At 51.6% G+C, this 26,837-nt stretch overlaps 1 protein-coding gene across 1 annotated transcript in view; it reads left to right on the top strand.

The window, feature by feature from the left end:
• The window catches only part of UBTD1 (ubiquitin domain containing 1), a 52,471-nt gene that overhangs the window by 22,497 nt on the left and 3,137 nt on the right, over positions 1-26,837 (top strand). The gene's annotated exons all lie outside the window — the stretch shown is intronic.

The raw sequence follows: 26,837 nt of genomic DNA, 5'->3' as shown, positions 1-26,837 counted from the left end.
GAACTGGGACTGCTTGGCAAGAAAACACAAAGGCACAGGGGGATCAGGAACGTGGTCTTTAAATCCTCCAAGAACTGTTGTCGTGATACTGTTACCAGTTACTGAGCCCTTCCTTTGTGCCAGGCACTGTGCTAGGGGCTTCACGTATGCAATCTCGTTTAATCCTCGCAATAATCCAAAAAGGAGAATATTATTATCCATATTTGATAAGGGAGGGAACTGGGACTTAGATTAAATGACCCCCAAGATTGTCTACCTGAGATTTAGAATGGATCTCTCTGACTCCCAGACCCGTAATTCCTGAGAGATTTTAACCAACCCAACAGCACTGCCTAGAGATTTTGTCATGTGCTTTCAGAAACTAGAGCTGGCACTCGTGGGTAGGAGCTGCAGGAAGGTAGTTTCCTGTTCCCCATAGGGTGATTTCTCTTCCTAAAGGAGAACAGTCTGAAATTAGAATGGGCTGCCCAGCTAACACTGCAGGACCTCCCAGGATCTTCAACTTCAATGGGATCTGGTTCTACAAAAGCTGAAGCTCTCCTGCCTTAGCCTGCTAGGGGCTTTTTCTGAACCGAGTTGACATGAGCAGCAGTACTCAGACTTCCTGGGTCAACCCAGCCTGGACTCTGTGTTCTGCTCCCTGTTCTCCCTGAAGCCCAAGCTATAGGGCTGGGTTCAGGTTTCTTCCAAAAGGAGCTGGGCAGGAATGTGCACCTGACCCCCTTTGGAATGGGCCACGCAACCACCTGGCCAGGTCTCTGGACCCTGGCATGGAAGCTGGCACTTGTTTGGGCTTCAGGGGAGGGCAGATTGGAGTGGACGCACCTATTCTGGGCTCTTTAGGGCTACAGATGTTTACATGCATACATTGATTGTCCTGTGCCTTTCACTTTGCCTCACTGACTTCCGGTGGCCATGTGGCTGGCTCCAGGATGCAGAAGGGTATGGGTTGGCTCTTGAGCCCCTGCCACACATCAAGTGAGTTGATATCAGTGGTTTACACAGGAGGCTGCAGGAGCAGGGGACAACCAATTGGAATTAAAGGACATGGATGAGATCGCCTTTTCAACTCCAGAGCATTTTGACCAGAAATTAGAGTTGGAAAGGCCCTAAAGGTGATATTGTCCAGCTACACACCCAGCGTGGAGTTGCTCCACTCAGCACCCCTGCCAGGCAGTCGGCCAGGCTTTCCTTCAACAAGGCTAATTTTGGATGGCTCTAATGAGGAGGAACTCCTTCCTGGCCCTCTGCAGAGTGTGTTCCTATGCACTGCCTTATTGCCTCTCACCGTGGCCTTGTGAGGGGGTCTGTATTCAATGAGCTTGCGTGATCCTGGGCAGGCTTTCTTTGTGTCTCCCACCCACTCGTTCTGCATGAGCACGTCTGCTTCCCTTTGGTGAAGTTTTCCTGTTACAACTCCTGGGATACGAATCCAGGCTAAGCATTGGTGACCTGTCTTACAGCGTGGTGAGGATCAAAGATAAGGCATAGGCCTTGCCCAAGTCATCCCACACGTGTGGCCAGGCAAGGACCACAGCCCCCGAGACGCTCAGTCTTGTCCTTTGCTGCTCAGGCACAGTCTGCCTCCCTCCTGATCTCTGGCATGTTTTATGTGCAAGATTCAGATTTCCAAACAGCAAGGTTAAAGCTTTTGGCTTCCTTCTTTAGAATGTACCTGGCTGGTGGGGTGAGTGTGGGGATGGACACGTAGGAGCCACATGGTACCAGGAACAGGACATAGCAGCAAGGAGGAGGGATCTGGAGGGGGGCCAGGGTGTGATGGCTGAGTGCCTCGGAGAAGGGCCACCGCCACGGGAGGCTGGGGCCACGCTGGTAACTCCCTCCTTTTCTCCTTCAGAGGTCTTTCATCTCCCTGCCTCCTTTTTCTTTTGGCTTTTCTCCTTTTTCTCTTCTTGTGAGGCAGCCCTGAGCTGTTCTGCCTTCCAGCTCTTTAGCATCTTCTCTTCTGTCTACCTGGAGATTCCCGATCTTAAGGTTTAGCATCCTTGACACATCATATTTCTTTATAACGTCTTCTCCTTCAGGGCTCTGCAGCCATACCTGCCACTTCAGAGCAACTCCTGTCTGTACCTGGGAGCTTTAACACTGAGCCTCAACCAGACAGTCTGGATGCTTGGCTGCCAGCCTGCCCAGAACATTTAATTACCTCTTGCAGGTGACATCTTATTTCACAGCGACATTTCACGACAGTGCCTTAATGCTGAAGGACAGGTCCGGTGGTAGGAATTTGATGTATCGTGGCATGCCAACAAGAGGACGTTTGGGGGCAATAGAAGGAAATGAGTAATTTGTGGAGTACTTTCCACATGCCAGGAACAGGGCGAGCTTCTCCTTCCAGTGAGCCTGTGAGGTGGCACCACTATCTCTGTTTTACACATGCGAGAACTCAAGCTTGCTTAGGGTCCCAGGGCCAGTTAATGGGTGGGGTCAGAGTGTGAATCCTCTTCTGCTTGACTCCAGAGCCCAAGCTCCTTCCCCTGGTCTGTGCTGCCTCTCCACAGGGCCTCTGTCTTCAGTGTTTCCTACTAGCGCCGAGCCCAGCACCTGGGGTGAACATGAACATGTGATGGTGGTCGTAGAAGGTGGGATAGGGCTGTCAGGTAGGGGCCTGGTGAGCTGGGTAGACCTGGGATGGTTGGGCAGATGCCTGAGGCACCTGTGGGCTGGGGGAAGGCAGTGGCTGTCCTCGGTCCTTGTACCTTCTGTTTGGGCGTGACTCAGTGGGCACCCAAGCTTGAGAGCATCCAGAAGTGGAATGAGGAGCGGTGGTGCTGGGTGTAGCAGACCCAGAGTTATGTCAGGGCTGTTGATCTCGGCGGGCTCCCAAGGCTGATGAGACCAGCTTCCTGGTACCTCTGTGAGAGGTGGTATTGGTGAGATTATGTCCACCATCTCCTGGGCCAACTTATTCCCCATTTCTCTGGTTCTCCGCACCTCCTGCCCCATGACAGCCAGCAGGTTGAGTGTGAGGGGACCCATCTAGGGACTAGAATAAATGTTGGTGTGCATTTGGTTTTGCATCCCTTAACCCTTTCTTAACAGTGGGAGTCAGGCTTTCAAACCTTTGGGAACCAGGTTTGTTTTTCTGGTTCCGTCCATTGGCTCTGATGCTGCCTTTTCCCTGCTCTCACCACAGTGCTCTTCACCCCTGTTCGTGCCTCCTTACGGGTTCCTCACAGAGTGTTTGCTCTCACTTGTACACCTTTCACCTTGCCTCCTCTTCTCACACTCCTAGATCTTAGAGGCTTGTGTGGGGGTTAGGACTCACCCTTCCCCAGTAGGCACTGAGAAAGGTATTTGACGATGATGAAGATTTATGTCCCATTGGTGCCTGGCTCACCCTGTGAAGGCAAGTGCGTTTATTCACGTTAAAGCTATTCTGCCGTACGAAAGGGGCCTAATGATACAATTGCTTGAAGAGTGAGAAATTTATTTTTCTGTCTCATGTAGTGGCCCTGATTCTCCCTGATGTGAGCAGACCGGGTGAGAGGGCACCTCTGCTGCTTGTGGTCATTCTGGGATCCCTTCCCTTTGGAAGCGCTGCTGCATCACAGGACATCATTGTCCACATGGCTGAAGCTTGGTTTCCAACCAGGGGAAGGGAAAAGAGGAGGTGGAGGACGCAAGCCTGTTGTCCTTAGGCCCAGGTCCTCTGTGACTCATTTCCCTACAGCTCACATTCCATTGGCAAGAATAAGAATGTAATTACAGAGACTTCCCTGACTGCAAGGGAGGCTGGGAAATGTGGTCCAGCTGGGCTGCCGCTTGCCAAGAAGGAGGGCAGAATGGACTTGGGTAGACAACTGACAGTCTTAGCACAAAAGATGGAGAGTATTTTCCTTTGCATGTGCTGATATGAAGAATGTTTCCCTGCCTGTAATGTGGCCACTCTCTTTGATAACTTGTACACATGCCTCCCTCCTTGGCAAACATCTGTGCATCAGACTCAATGCTGCACAAACTGGGTGAACCAGAAGCTGAGTAAGGCAATTCCTGCCTTTTAGCAACTCAGTGTGGTCTGGAGAGGGCAAGTGTGGAGGCCAGAGAGTCTGTAAGTGCCAACACAGAGATTCTCTTGTTCTTCTGTGCGAGGCACTGCAGATACAGAACTAAAGGACCACACATGGCCTCCATATGCGTGCAGTCGTGTGGTCTAGGAGATGGAAGTGAAGTGCTGGGAGCAGGGCTGGCTTGGGGAATAAGGAGGGCTTCATAGAAGAGGTGACACTGGAGCCAGGCACAGAAGCGTTCAGTTTCAACAGGTAGAGGCGGCAATCTTCAGGAGAGAAGACCAACAGCGAAGGCGTGCAGACTTGCAAACCCGTGCAGGGTTGCCGGCCCAGGTGTGGTCTGAGCATAGTGGGAGCGAATCCAGATGTCTGTGTGGCTCATTCCTTGCTCCGTTCTGGCCTCTGCACCTGCTCCTTGCACCTGCCTTCCCTGGCCACCCTTTCTACAATTGTGCCCCCTCTCGTGACTTTATTTTTCTGCTTTATTTTGAGCATAACACATATAAATACCTGGCACATCTATATTGACCTGTGCATCATCTGTCTCTCCCATTAAAGTTCCATGAGAGCAAGGATTTTGTTTTGTACAGTACCTGGCAAATAGCAGGTACTCAGATGTTTGTTGAATGAATAAATGAATGAATAGAAATGTGTGTTGAAGATCATATTCTTGGAAAACCTTGATTTCTTTTTTTTTTTTTTTTTTTTTGCGGTATGCGGGCCTCTCACTGTTGTGGCCTCTCCCGTTGCGGAGCACAGGCTCCGGACGCGCAAGCTCAGCGGCCACGGCTCACGGGCCCAGCCGCTCCGCAGCATGTGGGATCTTCTCGGACCAGGGCACAAACCCGCGTCCCCTGCATCGGCAGGCGGACTCTCAACCACTGCGCCACCAGGGAAGCCCAAAAACCTTGATTTCTATGCCAAAGGGTTGGGCTTTTATTTTGTAGGCAGTGGGAAGCCACGGAAACTTTTTGAGCAGGGGAGTGACACAATCACTGTAGGGAAGGTTATTGGCAGCAGGAAGATGGGTTGGAGCAGGGAGAAAGTGCCCCTTCCCTGGTCCTACCCCAGCTCCGCAGCAATATACCCTTCAACCTAGTGCTCCGTTTGTGCAGCCTGGAAACCTTTTCGTGGGCACGGTCATTTTGTTTGGGGCCGAGCAGAGATTCAGTCTCTGGCAAGTCTTCATTCCTAGCAGTGGGGTGGATGTAAGCTGACCTATGCTTTTCTTTTTGGAGGCCAAAGAAGGTCTAACAGCCACTCTTGTGCACTTCACTGGTGAAAGTGAAAATTGATACAGTCTTTCTGGAAAGCAGTTTGGCAAAAGGTAACCAAGTATCTTAAAGATATTGTTAAAGATACCTTTAACCTAGAAATTCAACGAGGACTCTGTCATAGGAAAGTAAGCCAAAGTATGTGCAAAGCTTTATGTATGAAGACTTTCGTCCCAGTGTAAAAAATTAGAAATTATCTAAATGTGTGACTCAAGTACCTCTCATCTCCATCCCACTAAAACTCTGCCTGCCACATAATAGGCACTCAATACAGTTGGAGTCCGGGTCCTTGTTTTCTCTCCTGAGCTAATGGCAGCGGCCTCCTTACTGGTCTTCCTGCTGCCAGTCTAGTCCCCTCAAACCCACCCTATGCATGGATTCCAGAATGAATGACCAAAAATGCGTGTCCTGGGCTTCCCTGGTGGCACAGTGGTTGAGAATGTGCCTGCCGATACAGGGGACACGGGTTCGAGCCCTGGTCTGGGAAGATCCCACATGCCGCAGAGCAACTAGGCCTGTGAGCCACAACTACTGAGCCTGTGCGTCTGGAGCTTTTGCTCCGCAACAAGAGAGGCCGCAATAGTGAGAGGCCCGCGCACCGCGATGAAGAGTGGCCCCCGCTCGCCGCAACTAGAAGAAAGCCCACGCACAGAAACGAAGACCCAACACAGCCAAAAATAAATAAATAAAATTAAAAAAAAAAAATGCGTGTCCTTTGGGTTCGAGACCTGGTCCGGGAAGATCCCACATGCCGTGGAGCAACTAAGCCCATGTGCCACAGCTACTGAGCCTGTGCTCTAGAGCCCACGAGCCACAACTACTGAGCCTGTGTGCCAGAACTACCAAAGCCCACGCGCCTAGAGCCCGTGCTCCGCAACAAGAGAAGCCACCGCAACGAGAAGCCCGTGCACTGCAATGAAGAGTAGCCCCCGCTCACTGCAACTAGAGAAAGCCCATGCGCAGCAATGAAGACCCAACACAGCCAAAAATAAATAAATAATAAATAAATAAATTTATTTAAAAAAAATGCATGTCCTTCTTCTGCAGCATCTTTTCTGGGTTCTTCCAGCTCTTGGGGGTAGTGTCCACACTGGCCTCACACCTTCCATAGCCTGCTCTCACCTCTGCTTTGGCTTAGTTTCCAGCCGCCTCCTGCCTTGCACGTCACACTCTGGCAGCACTGCTTGTGCTTCCCCTGCTCACCTCCAGGCCCTTGCTCCCCTTCTTTCCACTGCCTGGCTAACCCCTGCTCATCTCTAGACTCGGAGCCGACTTCAGGACCTCTCATAGACTGAGTGAGACCCCGTCTCCTGTGTTCCCGTGGTCCTGTGTGATCGCAGTCCTTGTGTTTGTACGTTGTTTTCTACTATCTCCTTATGTGTCTGTCTCCCTTACCAGCTCTGACCTTGAGAGCCTGTCTTATTGGCTTTGTGTCTCTGTTCCCCAGCATGGGGTCTGGTACATAGGAGAAGCTCAATACATTTTCTTGAATGAGTGAATCAATGAATGGAGAATGATGTAAGCTTTTTGTTATGAAAAAGTACATCCTGTACAGTGCTAAACATGTAGTAAGTACCCAGTAAATATTTATTGAATGATTCTATGTGAGACAGAAAACAACAGGATTTTTTGGAAGTGTCTTATTTATTCTGGATTTCCTTTATTTCCTGAGTTGACCTTTCGGGGTACAACCTGGGCATCTGCATTTTTACAGAGCTTCCACAGGCGAATCTGATGAGCAGCAAGGGCTGCAAATCACTGGCTTAGCAGATTAAAATAAAAGCAGGATTGAGGACATACTAATGGTGGGAGTTTGGATTGTACACACTATGTGATCCCAGCAACACATGCGTGCGTTGAGAGGAACAGAAAGACAATTGTTCAGCATGTTATTGCTGCTTATTGCTGGGTGTCAGGATTTGGGTGACTTTAATTTTTTTTCTTTTTGTGTTTTATTGTGTACTTTTTCTCTATTTAGTATATGTCACCTTTTAAACAACACAAAAAAATGAAAAGAAGGGCAATCAGACAGGAGTCCTGATCGTGCTTGGCATGGCGGGTCCTGGGGTCAGCCCTGGGCCACAGCCTTTCACTGGGTCCTGTGACTGATTCCGGCACTGGGTCTAGAACCCGACCCTTTACGCTTTCTGAGCTCCAGCATCCTGGTGCTCCGAGAAACTGCCCAGTGACCGGGGACCTTGGACACTGCCGTAGATGATTCCTAGGTCCGAAGCAGGCTGCCTTGTCATTCCAGGTCTCCAGGTGAGGAATGTGGTGGGAATTTGGTAAGAATTTGCCACCCCAGGGTAGTCTCCAAACGGGTCCAGAACAGAAAAGCTGAGCTGGGATGGGATGGGGGTGGGGCCCGGATCTGAGGGCCAAGACCAGTAGGTTCACTGTGATACTGGGGGCTGGGTAGAGAGCCACCTGATAGGTATGAGGAAGGGCAGGGGCAGCCAAGTGGGACACTGAGGGTTACAAAAGTGGGACAGTTGGGGAGCAGGTAGCAGGGGACTGACTGGCTTGAGGAAAGCAGCCCACTGGAGGGAGCACCCCTGAACCAAGGGGCTCTTGGTTTGTAGTCTCTTGGCTCTGGAGCTAACCAGGCAGCTGGGATTGTCCACAGGGTAGGGGTGGGGCGTGTTTGCTTGTTATCTAATGCCGTCTTCCTCCCAGCAGCCTTTTTGAGTCTTTCCCTTTATGTCCGCCATCAAGGTGAGCTCTTTCTTTCCTTTAAAGCCCCGATGGTCCTTGTTCATGCTTCTTATGGCCTTTGTCACTTTCTGATTTTGTGTTCTTGTTTCTGGGCGTGTCTTGGGCCCTCCTGAGGCAGGATGAAGTCTCATGAATCTTTGCGGTCCACACAGGCCGTGGTCGGGTCCAGCGAAGGTGGAGGAGTGCTTCGAACCTGCTTTCCTAGCTGGAAAGGTCAAGGCCAGGGCTACAGCAGGGAGGGCTCTGCTCCTGGCCTTGTGGCTGGCTCCTGCCTGGTGCGTCTCAGGGTCGCCACGGCGACAGGGTGCTCACACGCAAGTAAATAGCATCCCCCGTGCAGGGCTGCCGGCCTCAGCAGTTCTTGACCCCAACTGAGTTGAAACTGAGAGGATGCCTTTTCCAGCAGCCGAGAGCCCAGCCCACAGGGCTCCCTCCCTGTCCCTTTAGTGGCTGTGCTGAAAACAGATACCTCCTGCTGCCCGGGGTTTGCCGCCTCCTTCTCCCCACTGCCAGAGCCTGTCTGCACAGTCCACTGCGGGGAGGAGGCTTGGGGCAAAACAGGTGGTCTCCTAGCACACAGCTGCCAGCTGCATCCTGTCTGCCAGGGGGCCTTCCTAGGGCCTTGCTTCTTCTGGGTTTCAGCACCCTGGGAGCCTGCCCTTCTCCTCTGCCCCAGAGGTGGATTGAGGGGAGGATGAAGAGGCTGCTCCTGCCTGGCCTTGGGCCGGTGGAGCACACCTGAGAGGATGAGGCCTGACCTGTCCCCTCAAGTCTGACTCAGCTCTTGCTTGACACAGATCTTCAGTCCTCGTCAGACTGTCTCAGGGAGGGCAGGTGATGTGGGCCACGGCCGAGCTGCCCGAGACGGGCCGGGCCCTGCAGCCTTCTACTCTGGGAAACCCCGCAGGCAGGGCCAGCTGCATCTTTCCTAGCCACACAGCCGGCTGCCTTTCCCGGAGACGAAGGCCTGAGGGCGGCTCCACCAGGAGGTCAGGTGTTTTCCCCTCCGTTGTCCCCTTTCCCACTCTCACCCTCATCTCTGCCCAGGAGACCTGGGCTCTCACCACCCCACCGTGTGATCCTCTCCCTCGATCCTTCTCTCAGCCTTTATTGAGCACCGATTGTGTGCCAGGCACTGGCCTGAGCCCTGGAGCTCCAGAGATGGTTAAGGCCCAGCCCTGCCCTTACAGTTTGTTTGCAGCGCAACTCCTACAGAGTGGCTTAAATGGGAGTTTTATCAGATCCAGGACAGCGAGGAAGAATCTTTCCTTAGAGGTGCCTTGTGGGCAGAAGACACCCAAAGTCCTGACTGAGTTGTTTCCACCTTGTCATGACAAGCATCTTTTATTGCCTTTCCCTGTAAGGCTTATAAAGTTTTCTACCAAACCACACTTAAACCAAAGCTTAACACACACACACACACACACACACACACACACACACACACACACGAGACCTTATTTTTTTAAGAAGTCAATCCATATACAAATATATATTCTAGAAAGTTAAAGGCCCATTACTACACCCCTCCAGTGGAAAGACTGGTGTGTATCCCCCAGATTTTTTTGCTCACTGATGCTAACACTGTCTTTATAAACTCGGGCTCATTTGGAGCTGCCTGTTTTCTTGGGAAGCACACAGCCTCCAAGGGCCACCACCTACCTGTGGCAGTTACTCCAACCCTAGACCTCTACCCAGAAAAATGGCGTCGAGCTCACAGTCCTCCTTGCTCCCTCCCCCCACCCTCCCCACTTTGCACCAAGTCAGGATCTAAAGCTCTGTGGTGAAAGCCTTTGATTGGCTAGAATTTCGTTTGCCAACCTCCCCTTCCCCGCTTGCACCCCAGACTCCTCTTCCCTTGAAGAGGAGCGTGTGGGCAGTGGGGAGATCCCACCTGGATCTAGAAGTGGGACCTCTGGGGTTTTCTGCCCATTCCTCCTCCTTCTGACCATGTCTCTCACCTCCTTTGTTCTTCCCCCATCTCCTGACCTCAAGAACTTGAGTCACAGAAGCATCACAACCTTCCAGAATTGACCAAAGCATCTTTTCTGGGCTGGAATTCTATGATCTCCCTGAGCCACTAGTTTCCATATGCTGATGAGAAGCTTTAGTTGACTGATGTCTTAGCGTTTCCGTTAGAAAAATTATAATCTAAATGTAGTTGGAGAGAAGTTCTTTCGAGACTTGTGGGGGGAGGGTAATAAAAGGTCTTTGTCACGACCAGGTTGGGAGTTGCCCCGCCGTCCCCCAGTGGTGGCATAGCTGTGTAGAACCAGAGCCAGTCAACCAGGGATGGACACTAGAAAAGAAGAAAGCGGTGCACAGCCTGGATGCCACAGCGAGAGTTTGATTTAGAAATGACCCCTGCTCACCACACTGCAGACTTTTGTTCAGATATTTCTATAGTCCTGACCTTGTCAACGAAGAGTGAAGAGCAGTGTTGAGTAGGAGGCCAGTGGGCCGGAGAAAGGGCACCCATCAGGGCCCGGGCGGACTCATCAAACTTCAGCCCATCTTGCTGCCCGGCACTCACTGTCCCAGCCTGACTCCAGGCCTTTGCTGCTTCTGTACCTTCCACCTGGAACGCCTCCTCTGTCACCCACTTCAAGGCCAAGTTCACAATGTTATACCTCCTCCATGGAGCCTCACAGATGTGCTCACTCCCTCATTTGTTTCCCCACAGCCTTCTGAATCTTTTTTATGTCACTTCTGGCTTGTCTGGTGGTGTAGTCATTCATTCATTTGTCCATTCATCCATTCATTCATTCAGCTAATACTAAGGACCTACTATGTGTAGGGTGCCAGGTGCCACTGTGAAGGAGAGACCAGGGCCCTTCCTATGAGCCGCTGGCATTCTGATGGGGAGACAGACAGAAAAATGAGTAAACTAACCACAGCAGAATTGGGATCGACACTACTTAGAAGGAAAGGGGCTGGGATGGGGAACAGGGGAGCCCACCTTAGTTAGGTCAGCAGGGAAAGCCTCTCTGAGCAGGTGCTGTTTAAACCTTAAGGTAATTAAAATGACATCCTCACAGTCTCAGGCCCCTTGAGTGCCTGGTAAGATCTTGAACACAGTGGGTGTTCAGAATTGTGTTGAAATGAATCTAGGCCATGACCCTTTTGTCTGGGCGTCAGCACCCTGGGAGCCAGTAACCGTAGCCCTCTCCCGCCTTAGGGCTCCCTAGCCCCACCTCCAGCTGTCATTTGACCGAGAAGAATTGGGTTACTTTGGGGGTGGGGTGGTAGGGTCCTGTGAACTTGGGTGTGGGCCAGCAAGGCTGCTCCCAGGCCAAGCCCGGCAGCATCAGGGGGCAGGAGAGAGAGAGAGAGCATGAGCAGGGGCTGATGACCTCCAGCCAGCCTGGAGGCTCTACATGTGACTGGGCCTCTTGCATCTGGATCCTCCATCAGGGACGCTTCCCCTCCCCTGCCACCCCCATAACCCCAGGGGGAAACTGAGGCCCAGAGTTCGGAAGCTGCCTCTTCCTCTAGCAGCAGCAGAGGCCAGAGTGGGTCACTGTGCTGGGGAAGGAGAAATGGGAAGTCTGAAATGTGAGCGCGAGGGGGAGGCTTCCTCTAGCCTGCCCCCCTAGCCCACTGGAGCCTGCTTATTTCCAGAGTCCTTGTCACCCAGGGTCGTAGGTGGAAGCTGCCGGCTGTGGAGATGCTCTAACCCAGCTCCTGCCCACCCCTTTGACAGGTGCGTAGACGAGGCCTGGTTGTCAGGGTGTGGTTCCCGATATGCTTTCCAGGTACCTCTGCTCCAGCACGCGGCAGTTTGCCTGCTTGTGTGGGGGGCATATCATTTACTTATTATGCATTTGTTTATTTTTTTAAATGTGCTGCAGAGTAACATACTACAAGGGTTTCCTAAATTATGCATTCAAGTACCTTCAGAATAGGGAGCATGAACATAACGTACCACAAAACCAGAAAGCAGCACCATGCATCACTTGCGCGATTCAGCCCCGGCCCAGGTGACGTTAGAAGCTCATCTGGTTGGGACGTGTCATGTTCTCCTGGGTTGCACAGTGCCTGGTGCTGGTGGATGGCTGTGTGAGATCCGAGCCATTTCCACTTCAGCAGGGATCCCATGGGTGTCTGAGAGTCTCTCTCTTGTCAGTCTTGCAGCATTTTGTGCACAGAGTGTCGTAGCTCTTTGAGTGCATGCAAGATCACACGTATGGTTTGCCTTGTGGTTTTGGGCGGGACCCCTGAGTTTTTGAAGGAAGAGATCTTGCTTTAGTTGTCTTTGTGCCCCTCACTGGCCCCGCGCAGGTCTCTCCACAAGGAGATTTGAGTTGAGTCTTAGAGCCAGGAGGGGCCCTGGATCTGTTAGTCCAACTGCCTCATTTACCAGATGGGGGCCCAGAAGAGGGCCTGCAGGGAGATGACCTGCCCCAGGTCACAGGGGCTGAATGAACCAGGTTGGTCCTGGGGCTGAAGTGTGCAGCCTTCAGAGCTGAGTCGGGAGCTGCCCTGGAGGTGAAGAAGGGGTGTGTCCCTGAGAGGCCCGGTGGGCAGTGTGGGTGGGAGCTGAAGCTGACTTGTGCCTCAGGAGTCTGGGGTTTCTGGGGGCCACTGGGGAGGTGTCTGGAGGGGTGAGCAGTGTGTTGTGTCCGTGTTCTCCCCGCCTTCCCTGATCGGGTCCACTTTACCTGCCTCCCATGATAAGTGGGCTTCTGTGAAAACCGTTCCCACTTTTCTCTGAAACAAGGGTTTTGCTGCTTAGAGAAGAGCTGCCCTGGGGCTGGCTGGGGAGACCTCTCCTTGTTTAGCTCGAGGGCCTGCCCTTGCGGCCTGGCTGGTAGCAGGACGGGGCCCTGCGCTCCATACAGACGCCAGGCCCACTCCTGGAGGCCGCTCAGCCCCTGTGAGCTCCCTGCCCTCCCAGCCCACCACCTCCTCAGGCGTTGCCAAAACAAACAGCACGAGGTGCCTGGGCGCCCAGAGACCCTTCCTCAGAGGCACCCTGGAGGGCCACCACAGGCAGCACCTTTGGGCATTTCTGCCCCCTCTCCTCCTGAGGGCTGGCGCCTTCCATCTGGAATGTTCTCTGAGGAAGGGGGAGGGACCTGGGGAACTTCCCGGGTTGGGATCCCTGCCTCTCGCTCCAGCAATCTGGATCCCATTACCCTCCTGAGAGGGGTGAGGAGGCCTTGCTTTTTAAAAAACTTGTTTTTCTTTTTTTGCTTTATATTTCACAGAAACGTCAAATAACCCAGTTCGCCTGTACACAAAATAGGACTCAGTGGTAAATGCTTGCTGGTGGAAAGGAAATTAGACCCAAGGAGGTCCATTCATTGATTCGGCTCAGCAATGCTTTCCGAGCATTTGCTAAACTAGCTCCCGTGTGATGAGCATTCATGACCTACCGAGCACTTGACGCTCAGCAGAGGCCGTTATCTTTTTTTTTTTTAACATTTATTTATTTGGCTGCACCAGGTCTTAGTTGCGGCATGCCGGAACGTAGTTCCCTGACCAGGGATCCAACCCAGGCCCCCTGCGCTGGGAGTAAAGAGTCTTAACCACTGGACCACTAGGGAAGTCCAAGAGGCCGTATCTCATGGGGGTTTCAGAGCCAGCCCGCCACCTAGCTGTGTGACCTTTGGATTAGGTGGCTTAATGCATGTAAAGGGCTTAGAACAGTGCCTGACATATGATAAGAACTTAATACATGTTAGCCATGATTATTAGTGTCCTGGTATTTACCATAGTGCTCATCGTAACCCTGTAAGGTAGTGACGGTTGTTGTTCCCATTTTCCAGATGAGGAAACTGAGATTCTCAATGGTTAAATAACATGCCCAAGTCATGCAAGTAAGTGGCAGAGCCAGGGTTCCATCTCAGGCCTGGAGTCTGAGGCTTTTGGCAGCCGGACTGAGCTGCTTAGCTGGCCCCAGGCTAGGGGCTAGGCATTCAGGTGCCTATACTAACGAGACTAGGTGCTGCCTTGAAGAGCTCATCACCTGGCATGGAGGCCAACACACACATAGGCGTCACTGAGTGAATTTCCAGAGGCACCACATGGGTTAGAGTCAAGCCAGGCTGAGTGAGAGGCAGGGCAGGACTGACAGCAATGCTGCACTACACACAGGACTGGTCAGTGGTGCCTCCCGCTAGGCCTCCCCTTTTGGGCTAGAGGCGGAGCTGCTTCTGTGCCTGCCAACTGCGTGTGTCATAAAGCAGAAACTAACACACCATTGTAAAGCAATTATACTCCAATAAAGATGTTCAAAAAAATTATGTGTGTCGGAGGGGAGAGGGGGTCACCTCCTCTCCCACCCTCCTCCCAGCCCCAGCCAGGGCGTTCTTCTCACTGCCCTGGGGAGATGGCATGCCGGACAGGGTCTGGGACAAGCACTGAGAGGGCTGAGAGTGAGAGGATCTGAAACCACTCACTGGATTCCTGCCACTGTTCCAGGGTTCCTGAACCTCAGCGTCCTCATCTGTAAGATGGGAGTAACATTATTTGCCATACAGGGTTGTTGTAAGGATTAAGTGAAATGATGTAAAAAAATCTCTCTATAATCCTAAGTCTAGTACTTACATGACTAATAATAATCACTACCGTTTTTGAGCCCCTACTTGGTGCCTCACACAATACTAGACTACACACAGTACCTTGTTTTCGTTTTTTTTTTAAGTTATTTATTTTATTTTATTTATTTATTTTTTTGGCTGCATTGGGTCTTCGTTGCTACGCATGGGCTTTCTCTAGTTGCGGCGAGTAGGGGCTACTCTTCGTTGCGGTGTGTGGGCTTCTCATTGCGGTGGCTTCTCGTTGCGGAGCACGGGCTCTAGGCGTGCAGGCTTCAGTAGTTGTGGCTCGCAGGCTCTAGAGCACAGGCTCAGTAGTTGTGACGCACAGGCTTAGCTGTTCCGCAGCATGTGGGATCTTCCCGGACCAGGGCTCAAATCCGTGTCCCCTGCATTGGCAGGCGGATTCTTAACCACTGCGCCACCAGGGAAGCACCAGTACCTTGTTTAATCCTTACACTAGTTCTTTAAGGTGGATATCATTGCTCCCATTTTATGGATGTGGAAACTGAAGTCCAGAGGCTCAGCTGCCTGGGCTCACACCTGTGAGGGGGTGGACATGAGAGTCAGACCCAGGTCCTCTCTGATCCCTAAGCCACTTCTCTATGTTCCAGACCTTCTGAGTTCTCTCCCCTTCCCAGCCACGCACCACCCCTTGCTGGTAAGTTACTGAACCAGCCACAGGAGGGTGTGGCTGTCAGGGGGCCAAGCTGAGCAAGACACTCCTGCCAGGCCGCCACTCAGGCCTGGCAGCTGGTGGTGGGCAGGGATGGAGGGATGGGCTTTACCTGCCCACGGCCCCCGGTTGTGGTGGGAGCAGTAGGCTCTCCTCCCTGCCGGTCTGGCAAGTAAGTTTTGTTGGCCTATGAGTCACACAGCACTGATGAGTCAGGTTTTTCCCTTCTCCTTGCCCAGAGCAGCTGGGGAGAGGGTGGGGGTTTTGTTAGGAAACAGGACCTCCCTCCCTCTGCTCTCCACTGTCCCCCAATGCCTTGGAGCTACATATTTTCTCTCCAAAAGTCTGTGGCTCAGCCTGTGTCCCTACAGAAAAGGGTATCTGGGTGCTGGCCGCACAGGCTCGAGGGAGCAGGCCCCGGGCTGAGTAGAGTGGCGAGAGAAGGGGCCCTCCTTGTTAGTAAGGAGTGTGAGGTAGCTAGTCCAGGGCTGTCTGACTCCAAAGCCCTGCTCTTGGCCTCTCGTTTTGGCTTACCCACTCCTATCTGCAAAGAGGGCCCTAGCCCCGTGTCCTCTGGACATTGCAGCCGGGTTTCCCAAGGCACAGGGTCCCCTGAGCTATCCACTCCTTGCCTTATGACCAGCCTGGCTGCGAGCCTTGAGAGGACTGTCCAGATGGACTGTCAGGGTTCTCCCTGAGTACCCCCATGCCAGACCCTCTCAGAGGCCTCATTAAACAGTCAAAGCAGCCAGCCTAGTTCCACATCAGTGCTTGTCAGTCCTGGCCACATATTAGAATCATCTGGAGAGCTTTTAAACCCCTCTGATGCTCAGGCCATACCCCAGAGCAATTAAATCAGAATCCCTGGGGCTGGGTCCCAGGCAGCTGTGTTTTTGATGCCTGTACTGCCTCTCGAGAGCCTGCCCTCCAGGAGCTGATGGTCAAGTTGAAGGGACAGCACAATGTGCAGGGGACACGCACACATGTCAGCATGTGACTCAGGGCGGTGTGGGACAGTCACACCCCATGGGGCCAGGGGTGAGGTACATGTGGGTCCCGGAGGGAAGACGCTTCTGGCCTGCATTCTGATGGATGGAGGTCAGGACCAGGCAAAGCATGGGAAGGAAACAAGGAGGATGCTGGCCTGACAGGGCCAGTGATTCACGGGCTGTAGAGGAAGAAGGGGAAAGAATGAGTCAGGCACAGCCAGCTGCCTGCAAGGCCCGAGCCTGGCTTTGGAGGAGAATGAACGTGCTCAGACGAGGAGTTCTCTGTTGATCCACAAACAGAATGTTGCAGGCTCTGAGCTGTGGCATGTGGAGACGTGGGTGAGCCTAAACAAGGCGGGGTTCCAGATCTCAGGGATGTCAGGCCTCTGTGTACACCTCACACTTGACCAAGGCCCTTCTCACAGAAGCTCCCTGGAGCATTTCAGCGTCTCTGAGGTACACAGAATTGGGCAGATGTGTTTGGAGAGTGAAGGGCCGTGCCCCAGGTCACCTGGCACAGGCCACGATGGAAACAGACTCAGGCCTTCTCACTCCAAGTTCACCCACTTAAGACAGGCCGGAAAGAAAGACAGGGTGTGGACTGTAAACTGACACCAGGCCAGAGAGAGTATAGAGGCACAGCCGGGGGAAGGGTTGTGGGGTCTTTTCTAGCCCCAGCAGTGCTGGGCAGACTCGCTGTCGTGTTTGCGGTGGAGGCAGAGGGGCTGGCACTCAGGCAGAGGAAGCCCAGGGAGGCTTGGTGCTGGGCAGATCTCACGTGGGCTGTTAGGTGAGTTGGTTAGTTGAGAGGAGGGTGGACGGGATGGTAGAGAAGCTGGAGTAACAGCAGAGGGAACAGGGATCTTCAGTCTGGAGAAGAGCAAAATGGCACAGTGACAGTCGTGGTGACTTGTTCTGTGCCATTCCAGAGAGCAGAGCCAGTGGATTCCAGGTCAAAATAATAATCTTAATAATGGCAAAAACAATTTCAGTGACAATAATAGTGCCTCCTCTGTAGCAAGTACGGTGCTGGGGTGTGTGTGTGTGTGTGTGTGTGTCTTCCGGTTGAGGAAACAACCTGAAGGGCTAGGGAGACTGCACCTGGGGTGTGGGGTGTTAGGTGAGTTGATTTATTATATATCGTCTTCTTGATCCTATTAGCTAATGTAATATATATGTGTAGATTTTCAATCCTCCCAACCTCCCTAAGAAGTGGGCCGTTACCAACTCCCTGCTTCTCAGAAGAGGAGACTAGAAAGCTTAAGACATTTACCCAAAGTCACTTAGCTAATTTATGATGGGGCTGATGTTAAAACCCTGGTCTGTCTGACTCCAAAATCTGGATCTTCGGCCTCTGTGTTTCTCGGTCCTACTGCCTGCTACATAGTTAGTGCTCAGTGAAGGGTGACTATAACACTTAACTTTCTAACCATTTGATCCATCCAGCAATGGGATAGGTTTCCTCCTGGCATAGTGAGTGTCTCCAGAAGTGCCCACAGAGGCTGAATTGCCCCCCGCGGGAGTGTCATACGGGTGGGAGGTTGGTCTCCATCACTGAGCCCCAGACCAGCCATGCGGAAGTAGAGTCTTGGGCTAGTGCCTGAGTCTGTGTTTCTCTCTAGCCCACAGGAGACCTGGATGCACAGTCAGGCCCTGGAGTCCGCTCTTAGGTTTCGTTCTTTCCTAGTGGGAACAGACTGACTCGTAACTCTTCCACTCTTGCTCCTGAAGCGTGTTCTTCTTACTGCTTTTCCCGTTGGAGTTTTCATCATCTTTGGGTCAAAAGCCTATCATTTTAATGTTCTAGTTATAATTGAGCTTTCACTGGCAGTGGAGTGGTTTGATAGAAACAATTTACCATCCCCCCACCCCGACACACACACGGGCAAAAGCTGTGGGTTTTGGGACAGGTCCATCACTTCTCAGAGCCTCGGTTTCCTCATCTGTTAAAATGAAGGGGCTAGAGTAGATGACTTTAAGGTCACTCCTGGCTTCAGGATTCTGCCATGCTCTGGGGGACCTGCCCTGATGGAGTGGCGCATGTCTGAGTGAAGCACAGATGGCGCTTGACACCTAGGGGGACAGAGTCTTGGGTGTCAGAAGTCAGGCCTCTAGGCACCTGGCTGCCAAGCTGGTGCTGGTCTGGATCCTCCCTGCGGGGACCCTCCTTGACAGCAGGGCTGTAGAAAGCAGTGGTAGAGATGACCTGTCTCTCCTCCCTAGAGTCCTGAGGTAGCAAGGGGAGCTGGCCAGATACCGGAGACCTTTCTAGCAACCTCTGGGGGGTTCCTGTTTTACTTATTAGCCGCCATCCTCACTCTTCTGCCCCGGGAAAAGTGCTGACCCTACGCTGTGCAGCCGAACAGGGAAGCGGGCAACCATCAAGCCCGCTCTTTTGTCCCTGTCAAACTTAACCTCATTTAACCCCTGCATCCTACCGCACTGGGGGAGGTAGAGACCAAGAGTTCACTACAGCAGGGGTTTTCACAGTTTTCAAAATCACAGCCACTTTATGGAAAAGGAAAAGAAGATGGTAACCTTTCATTCCATTAATTGCGTAATGATAATGAGCACGACTGACTCGGCTTGCTCACTAATTACAATAGCTACCGTCTTTTAAGTACTGGGCAGGGTGGTCTCTGTAATCCTTACAGCAGTCCCATGAGGTGGGAGTCACGTCCTCTGTACAGATGGGAGCACTGAGGCTTGGAATGATAGGTTGGGCCCCTGCACTCACACAGGTGGTCAGTAGCCAAAGCAGCCCCCACCCCCACCCCATCCATCTCTGAAGCCCATGCATAAGTAAGTAGCCAGATTGGAGAGAGAGCCTATGCTAATGTGTCTCAAGTCATGGTTATCTGTAATCTAGGTTCTTTCTAGAGCTGGTAGCCCTGGAACTGTTCACATTCAGGCCGGGACTTTGTTACACCTGGGAACAAAAATCAGCACATGAAGAAGATGGGAATATATTCACTACAGGAAAGGAACAGGCTGGGTTTTTGTTTTTGTTTTTAATTCATGTGAACTTAAAACAAGAAGAATCACTGTCATTTCCCAAACACCTGACGTTTTATAACTCTGCTTATGAAATACATCATTCTTTCCCAGCCAGCCCCAGAAAAGGAGCTGTTGATTGTATAGCAGGCTGGATCCCAGAGTAGGCCCTGGGGATTTGGGGGTTCTGTTTGTAGAGATCAGAAAGGCCAGTTTTCCAGTTTTCCCTCAGGAAATGGGACAGGGGAACGGCTGGGGGAAGTCAGCTTGGGGGAGCGGGAGAGTTGGTCAGAGCCCAGCCTGGGATGCCACCTTTAGCCCTGCCTGGCCTCTCAGCCGGGGGCCCTGGGCTGGGGGCACCGAGCAGAGAGCAGATAAAAGGCCTGCTCCGCTGAGTCCGCCCCAGTAAATGTGTGCGCTGTGTGCAAGCACCGTGAAAGCGCACACTGTCTCCACGGTTCTGTGTGCCCCCTTGTCCACGCTCACAGCCGCCCAAGCAGGGGGGCTCTGGGTCGGGTTAGTTTTCTTGGCTGCACTTTCGTCTCTCCCGTTGCCACGAAGCTTCCAGGCCCTCACTGGGCGTGGTCTCTGACACCCAGGCCCTCATTCTCCGGCGGGTTTCCTCACTGTACACCTCCGGAACTGGTTTTGTCCCTCCTGGACTGCCACTTCCGCCACCCCCTGTCTTTTGCCTCTCTCCGTTGCTGGGATTTCTTCCAGCAGATTTCTTCTGCTCCCCGTCTCTGATCTGGCCTCTGCCCTCTCCAGCTCCTCCCACTTTTCCCAGATGGCTCGTTCACTTTATTCACTCATTCATTGGGCAAACAGTGGTTGAGACCCGCTGTGTGCCAGACCGGGGCCTGTCCCCAGGAGGCAAGTGATGAACTGGAGGTGGTCCCAGCCTCAGGGGGACAAACTGGACCATTTCAGGGAACTGCAGTTGCCCCAGGCTGGGCGCCATCACAGAGCTGAGTTCAGGGCTCCCAGAGGAGCCTCGAGTCCTTCAACCCTGCCCAGGACCCCCGGGACCCAACGTGCCCTAGGAAGGGATGCAGTTTAGGAAAGCTGGGCTGTCACTTAGCAACTGGCCCCACCCCTTTCCCTCCCTGAACCCTAGAGCTGGGCCCGAGGGAATGAATGGGGAAGATGGGCCCAGGCTGTAAAGAGGCCAGGTGGGGAGGCCCCAGCTGAGCAGAGCTGGGCTAGCACTTTCCTTTTGAAGGTTACCCAGGCTCTGAGGGTCATCCTGGGCTAAGTCTAACTATAAATACTGTGCTTCCTGAAGGGATTACCTGCGCTCTGCTTCCCCTGCCTGCTCCCTCCTTGGCTGGGCTGATCCTTTTCTGGGCCTGCTGTTCTCTTGAATCTCTTATCCCCTCTGCCAGGTGCCATACTTCAGCCACATCTCTCCAGCCCCCTGCAGCCCAGCTGTGACTGCCAGGGTGGAAGGGGAGGGGAGGAGAGATTGGAGTCTGCATCCTGGTCAAAGGGCCATTGCAGCCCAGGCTGTTGGGATGGGGAGGCTCTTGTCCCTTCTTCTGCCTGAAGCCTCATCTCTCCCACCAGCCAGAGCAAGCCCAGGCTTGTCACATAATCAGTACTTCTGGGGAGAACATGGCTGGCCCCATCCCTGGAGCAGGGACCTGGGTATGCAGCTTGGTAACCGAGTGTGGAAATAGAGCTTGGGGATTGCCACAGGTATAAATAGGGCCGTCTCCTGGCTTGGGTGGACTGACTCTCCTGGGAAATCTCTGGTTCCCTTGGCTGGTCTCAGACTTGGTGTCACGTCCCAGTGACTCAGGTATGCCAGTCCCCGAGGCCACAGTAAGGATCTCTTGGGGTCTGAGATCAACAAGCAAAGGGACTGCCTGACCTTTCCCTCACGGCAGCCCCTTCTCCCACTTCCCCTGCCTGCCCACTGCTGCTCTCAGCTGTGATTCCTCCACCATGCTCCCACACCGTTCACTGTGCATTTGTCAGTTCCATTTTCAACTCAGCAGACACTTGCTGAGAACCTGCACTGGGCCAGGGATATTCAGAGGGAAGCAGCCAGGCCCGCTGTCCTTCCGTGGGTTCTTGAGAATCCCCTCTTGTGTAGTTATTCTGAGTTAAGCAGTGTGAATCACACACATACGCACACATGCGCATAGATGCACTCCAGCTCTATGTAAATTGGAAAGGATCTTTAGTGTTCTCTCTCTCACTCTCCTTTCACCACCGTCCCCTGGGGGTGGTATTGCCAGACACCATTCATTATCCAGGCCAAACCACAGCGTCCACCATCATTATCCTCCCCCAACCCAGACATCGTGCCCTCTCGCTCTCTTCCCCCTTTACCCTCTGAATCTGCTCTCAGCAGCAACTTTGGAGGCGATCCATTGAACTAGCTGATGTTAACATATGGATGAGCGGGCCATTTCCGCTTTGTTTTGCTGTGCTCACAAGTGGCGTTCTTCAGTCAGAACCGAGTACCTACTCCAGCCTAGCCCTGCAACTCTGGCTCAGTGGGTCTGAGGTGGGCCCTGGGAAGCTGCCTTTCTGTTTTTGTTTTTTGGGTTTTTTTTTTTTGGCTGCATTGGGTCTTTGTTGCTGCACGCAGGCTTTCTCTAGTTGCAGCAAGCGGCGGCTACTCTTCATTGTGGTACACGGGCTTCTCACTGCGGTGGCATCTCTTGTTGCAGAGCACGGGCTGTAGGCGCATGGGCTTCAGTAGTTGTGGCACGCGGGCTCAGTAGTTGCGGCACACGGGCCCTAGAGCGTGCGGGCTTCAGTAGTTGCAGCGCGTGGGCTCAGTAGTTGTGGCTCGTGGGCTCTAGAGCACAGGCTCAGTAGTTGTGGCGCACGGGCTTAGTTGCTCCGCGGAACGTGGGATCTTCCTGGACCAGGGATCGAACCCATTTCCCCTGCATTGGCAGGCGGATCCTTAACCACTGCGCCACCAGGGAAGTCCGAAGCTGCCTTTTTAACCAGCACCTCAGCAGGTCCTAACACAAGTGGTATTTCAGGCAACCCTCAACACCCCAGCTTTTGCATCTACTCAGAAACATACATTCTCTGCTCAGTTCCCTTCCCACCACAATCATAGAGACCCATGATTGTCATGGGCGTTTTGTCCCTCCCCATACAGGTGTGTACTTTGATCTTTTATTTTGTTTTTAAATCTCTCTTTCGTCAACTTCACTGGGGATAAGGACCATTTCTGTTACTCTGTTTTTGACCTGGAGCTTATCTAGGACAGGTGGAGACATAAGTAGAGGCCACTAGATGCTGCTGCTGCTGTTGCTGCTGAAACCAACAGAGCCTGCCTGGCCCTGAACAGAGTCACCCAGAGCTGCCAGCAACTGAAATCCTAGAGGCTGTGGGCCTTGGGCTCTCAGTTCACCACCACCCTCAAACCCCACCTCTCAGCTCCCCAAACTCTTCCTCCTTTTCTGTGGCTGCTCCTCAGAACTTTATGTACCCTTTTTACTTGTCAGCAACTTTCATTATATTATTCTTATTACTAAAATAATTAATGCTTATTGTTGGAAACTTGGAAAATAAAAGCAAAATAAAATCATTGGTAACTGTCAATCAGATATAACCACTGTTAACATTTTGGTGTAAATCCTTCCAGTCTTTTTAATATATATAATATTACATACGTGTTTTTTTGTGTGTGTGTGGTATGCGGGCCTCTCACTGTTGTGGCCTCTCCCGTTGTGGAGCACAGGCTCCGGACACGCAGGCTCAGTGGCCATGGCTCATGGGCCCAGCCGCTCCGCAGCATGTGGGATCTTCCCGGACCGGGGCACGAACCCGTGTCCCCTGCATCGGCAGGCGGACTCTCAACCACTGCGCCACCAGGGAAGCCCTACATACGTTTTTAGAAATAAAAACTGGAGCACAGTGCACTGGCTGTTCTCTAACCCTTTTTTTTCACTGTATGATGCACATTTCCCCGTGTTACTCAGCCTCCTTCTGCCCCATTACAGAATGGCTGCTCGGGATGCACAGATGTTAATGTAGCCTTTCTCCTGTGCGTTTAATTTATTTCTAGAAAACCGGGCTGAGCTAAATAGCTTTGTAGGTGAACTTTCCCCACACGCTTGTGATTATTTTCTTAGAATACTTTCTTAGAAGCCAAATCGGTGAGCCAAAGGGATGCACACTTTTAAGTTTTTTGGTATCATAGCAAATACCCTCCAGAAAGTTTGTAGCAATTTGTACAGCATATGAAAGTGTTCACACCCCTTCCACTGCCCAATATTTTTTGACTCAACTAACTATAAAACATCATTTTCTTTTAAGTAAATGAAATTTAAAATACTCATCATCAATTTGCTTTTTTTAATGTTTGGAGTAAAAACTTCCTTTTCTGTTTTGTCTGTATTTGTGCCTAAAATTGTCAGCATTAGTGTGTAGGGATCTGGACATTTTGGCATGTCTCTTATGCATGCTTGCCTTGGGCCTGGGGAACTTCGCTGCATATTTTTGTGCTGTGTTTGACTCACTGTGAAGGGAGCCAGCCCCTGGCCCGAGGTGCTGCGCCTGCCCCCTGCTGGCAAAGAAGTGCAGTGACAGCTGAGACAGCTGGGCTTCTGCTGCCCTTTTCTTACATCAACCCTCCCCCTTCCCACCCCCACCCCCACCCCCACCCCATTCTAATATTTTCTCATATTTTCAGCCTGAAAGGACCAGCGTGCAGGGCGAAGAAATTTTAAGCCCTTGTGTCTTGGGTGATGGAGATGCAGTTAATACTTGGGGAGGCTCACCGGCATCGTGTCCATCCTGGGGTGAGAAGTGTGTCTCTGACAGCGCAGACAGGAAAGCATGCTGTTCTCCGTGTGGAGGGGAGGGGACTCTGAAGGCCAGGTATTCGAGCAAAGCATCCCTCAGGTACTGGGGGCCTCCTGAGGTGACAGCTTTGAAAGGTGACACCATGGGGCTGTGTTCATATTAAAGAGTGAGATGCATTCATACACAGTTACATGTCAGGTGTCCTGAGGTCTCCAGTCCAGCAACCTTGATTGTCAGGGACAGAACCAAAACCTGACCATTTAAGTAAGGGGGTGGTGGGGCATCTGAGCAGGAAGAACACATGTCCCGAAGCCTAGTCTCTTTCTTCTTTAGGAAGCCTCTTTCCTAGAGCCATATGCTCTCAATTTTGACAGTGCTGACAAAGCTTTCTCAACTCTCAGCAGATTAGGAGTGGCCCATTAGCTGGGCCTGACCTCTACCCAATAGGAGCTGCAGTTAGATGGAGACCAGTAAGAACTGACATCTGGCAAAGAGGAAGGAGAAAGGAAAACTTTAGAAAACAGCTCAAGAAGTTAAAAAGCCCTGACGTCTGGGTCCTTGAGTGGAGAGGCAGAAATGCTGCACCCCAGAGGTCCCGAGGGTGTCACTGCATAATGCCTGTGAGTCCTGATGGATCAAAGCTCTTGTCAGTGAGTCATCAATGCTAAAGGACCAAAGAGAAAGGGGGTCAGAAATCATGATGCAGAGCTACTTGATTGATCCAGGCAGAAACACCTCCAGGCCAAACCTTTTCAAAAAAGCACATGGACAATACTGTCATTTTCTGTGCTGCCTTCTGCCTCCTTTCTGTCGTTCACACTTAAACCTTTGAGCCATCTGGCTTTTTTTTCTTTTAATTTATTTTTGGCTGTGTTGGGTCTTCATTGCCGCGTGCGGGCTTTCTCTGGTTGCGGTGAACTGGGGCTGCGGGCTTCTCATTGCAGTGGCTTCTCTTGTTGCGGAGCACGGGCTCTAGGCACGTGGGCTTCAGGAGTTGCAGCACGCGGGCTCAGTAGTTGTGGCTCGTGGACTCTAGAGCACAGGCTCAGTAGTTGTGGCGCACGGGCTTAGTTGCTCTGCAGCATGTGGGATCTTCACGGACCAGGGCTCAAACCCATGTCCCCTGCATTGGCAGGCGGATTCTTAACCACTGCGCCACCACGGAAGTCCCGAGTCACCTGGTTTTGATTTTTGTGGCTGGCATGAGGTAGGACTCCTGTTGCATGTTCTTCTATATGGAGAACCTGTAGTCCCAACATCATTTATCAGTAGCCCATTATAAAGAAAAATCTCTAGTGTTTCTCCTCTACTGCTCACACAGAATACTTCTGATGACAGTTATGTGGGTGTTTTTCCCATACCCTCTTCATATTGTGAAGGCTTGCCTTTCTTAAACTCAGTTCTTTTGTAATCTGTGTCTGATGAATTCCATATCTGAAGTCTTTGTGAGTCTGATTCTATTGCCTGTTGTTTTTGCTGGCTCAGACTCATATTGCCTTGTTTCTTTGTATGCTGTGATTAAAAAACAGAAACAAAAACAAAAAAACTATGACCTTGTTATTTGTTTTTCTCGGAACTTCATCTCAGGAATTCTTTGAGGCCTGGTTTGAAGTTATTTTCCTACAAAGAGGATTTGCATTTCCTTCGGCTAACCTAGGAACACTTCAGATTAAATGTCTGGCTTGAGAGTTTTCTGTCTGCACTGGTAGCAGCAAACCCCCAGGAGGGCCGTTTGTGGATTCAGTCTGACCTGAGGTGGAACTCTCACTCTGTCACTTACTGTGTGACCTCGGGCGAGTCATTTAATCTCTCTGCCTGTCCCATCATCTGTGAAGTAGTAATAATAACACCTACCACCTAAAGCCATTGGAAGGGTGAAATGGGATGATATACATATAAGTAAAGTGCTTACACGGTTTTCTTTCACACAGTTGGTAGACAGTGAATGTTCTTCTCTTCCCCTGAGGAGCCGCCACTCCTGCCCCAGCCCGTGGGGGCAGTCCTCAGCCTTAGTTCCGCATCTCACCCAGGCTCTGAGTTATAGCGGGAGCCAAGTACTCTAGACCTCACTGCTGTGGCTCATTCAGCTTTGAGGTGCCTGAGCTTCCGAAAGCCTTTGAGAGATGCTTCTTCCCTCAATCTTGACTGAGGTCTGGAGTTGTCTTGGAGCTGGGTAACAAGAATGATGACATTTAACAGAATTGTTTTCTTCTTCAGAGGCTGCAGGGATTTTTTGGTTAGTTGGTTATGGTTCTAAAAACATTCTTTGTAACTTTATAGTGGAACGTTAATAATGACATTAAAAACGTTTATAATTTTCAGTCATGGGAATATACATGGACAGTAATATAAGTGTGAAATAAACAGAAAGTTGTATATTGGCATGAAAACATTTTAAACCCTCTTTATAACAAGGAATATTTTTAAAATAAATTGTATGATACGAGCCCAACTCTACTGAGAAAAATGGGGGAAAGAAAGCTGGAAGGAAATATGTCTAAGTGTCAGCAGTAGTTACTTCTGAATGGTGGAATTCTTAAGTAAGTTTTCCCCAGTGGCAGCACGGTACAGACAGTGGTCAGAGGGTGGCCTTCTGAGTCTGGAAGCCTGGTATTAAATTGGTACCTGTGTGGCTTTAGACCAATGACGAGCTCTTTGGGTCTTCGTTTCCCCGTCTGCCGGGGCATTTTGAGGCTACAGTGCCAGCCTGTGATCCGGCACAAGCTGGCTCCATAAACCCTGGCAGTTATCTTTTTCAGATTAAAAATTTTTTACATTCTTTACAGATTTTAAAAGTACTGAACACGTCCTACTTTATTATCAAAGAAAGACAGTAA

This window comes from Stenella coeruleoalba (genome assembly GCF_951394435.1).
Source record: "Stenella coeruleoalba genome assembly, chromosome: 16".
NCBI lineage: Eukaryota > Metazoa > Chordata > Mammalia > Artiodactyla > Delphinidae > Stenella > Stenella coeruleoalba.
Note: the sequence above shows the minus strand (reverse complement) of the source record. Positions and strands in the feature narration are given on the sequence as shown.